Here is a 2,005-nt window from a genome sequence, read left to right as displayed (position 1 = left end):
TGAGCCATGGCCGCTGAGCCTGTGCATCCGGAGCCTGTGCTCCGGCAACGGGAGAGGCCACAACAGTGAGAGGCCCGCGCACCGCAAAAAAAAAAAAAAAAAAAAAAAGTGTGACCTATGAGGAGGCGCACTATTCCAAAAAGGACCACATAAAATTTCCAATTAATATAGAAATCCGGGGAATGTGTGTGGGAATGGATATTAGAGTATGAGAAAATGGCGGAAGGAACAAGAAGGTGGGTCAAGCTGAATTTATTTATAGGGCGCCACTAGGCAGAGATTCTGTATTTAATGTTGTACTTTAGGGGGTTAAACAGGGTTCTAACAGTTTGGCTGGCTGAAACCCGAACCAAAAGGTGACTACAGTAAAAGCAAAGCTGAAATGCCAGACCTGCCTTGGGATACTACAGAGGGAAGGATCCGAAGGCTTAGGGAGACGGGAATGTTAGGGACATTTGTCACTTGGAGATCTGCTAACCCATCCTGGGTGGATACGATACACCTTTCACTACACCCAAGGGATCTGTGAGCCGAGTCCCAGCCACCTGGAAGAGCTGCGTGATCTACCATTCTTTTCTGTAGGTCAGGAGTTTCGGTGGGAGCTGCTGCAATTAAATTGGGCAATCTGGGTGCAACAGGGGTGACTGGATCTGGGGGGCAGCGGCCAACACACAGCACGTGAAGGGAAATGCCCACAGTGGACAGACCTTCGAGCAGTGCACCTAGCTGTCCATTTTGCTTGGGAGGAGAAATGGCCGGCTGTGTGATTATATACCAGTTCATGAGCTGTAACCAGTTGTGTGGCTGGATGGTTAGGGACTCAGAAGGAATGTGATTGGAGCACTGGTAACAAGGAAGTCTGGGAGGAGGTATGTGGGCAGACCTCTATGAATGGGCAAAAGCCACAAAGATATTTGTTTCCCCCGTGAACGCTCACCAAGAGCGACCTTGGCAGAGGGAGATTTTAATCAAGGGAACAGGATGACCCATTCTGTGGATACCGGTCAGCTTCTTTCCCCAGTCAAACCTGTCATCACCCAGTGCGCTCATGAGCGAAGTGGCTATGGTGGCAGGGATGGAGGTTATGCACAGGCTCAGCAACATGGACTTCTACTCACCAAGGTCAACCTGGCTACAGCCACTGCTAAGTGTCCAATCTGCCAGCATCAGAGACTGATACAGAGTCCCCAATATGACACCATTCTCTGGAATGACCAGCCAGCTACCTACTTGGTAGTAGGTTAATTATACTGCACAGCTTCCACCATGGAAGGGGCGATGTTTTGTTCCTGCTGGAATGGACGTTTACTCTGGATACAGATTTGCCTCCCTGCACATAATGCATCTGCCAAAATTGCCAACTGTGGTCTTGTAGAATGCCTCGTCAACTACCATGGGACCTTACACAGCATTACTTCTGATCAAGGAACTCACTTCACAGCAAATGAAGTAAATGCATGGGCTCGTGGTCATGGAACTCCATGGCCTGACCATGTGCCCCACCATCCTGAAGCAGCTGGCTTGACAGAAGATGTTGGAATGGCCTTTGGAAGACTCAGTTATAGCATCAGCTAGGTAGCAGTACCATGTAGGGATGGGGCAAGGTTCTCTAGCAGGCTACATATGCTCTGAATCTGAATGCTGGCTGTTTCTCCAACAGCCAGGATTCAAGGCTCCAGCGATCAAGGGCTGGAAATGGGCATGGCACCACTATTACCTCTAGTGACCCACCAGCAAAATTTTGCTTCTTGTCCCTAAAACCTCATGTTCTGGGGCTTCCCTGGTGGCGCAGCGGTGGAGAGTCCGCCTGCCGATGCAGGGGACGCGGGTTCGTGCCCCGGTCCGGGAAGATCCCACGTGCCGCGGAGCGGCTGGGCCCGTGAGCCATGGCCGCTGAGCCTGCGCGTCCGGGGCCTGTGCTCCGCAACGGGAGAGGCCACAGCAGTGAGAGGCCCGCATACCGCAAAATAAAAATAAAAATAAAAATAACTCTTTCTCTCTCTCT

General features: G+C 51.1%; 1 pseudogene; it reads left to right on the top strand.

The window, feature by feature from the left end:
* Positions 1 to 216: 216 nt before the first annotated feature.
* On the top strand, positions 217 to 1,758 carry LOC125963478 (uncharacterized; annotated as a pseudogene).
* The last annotated feature ends 247 nt before the right edge of the window (positions 1,759 to 2,005 follow it).

The sequence above is a fragment of the Orcinus orca genome, chromosome 2 (assembly GCF_937001465.1).
Source record: "Orcinus orca chromosome 2, mOrcOrc1.1, whole genome shotgun sequence".
Lineage (NCBI taxonomy): Eukaryota > Metazoa > Chordata > Mammalia > Artiodactyla > Delphinidae > Orcinus > Orcinus orca.
The sequence above is the reverse complement of the archived record's forward strand: the minus strand, read 5'-3'. Positions and strand labels throughout refer to the sequence as shown.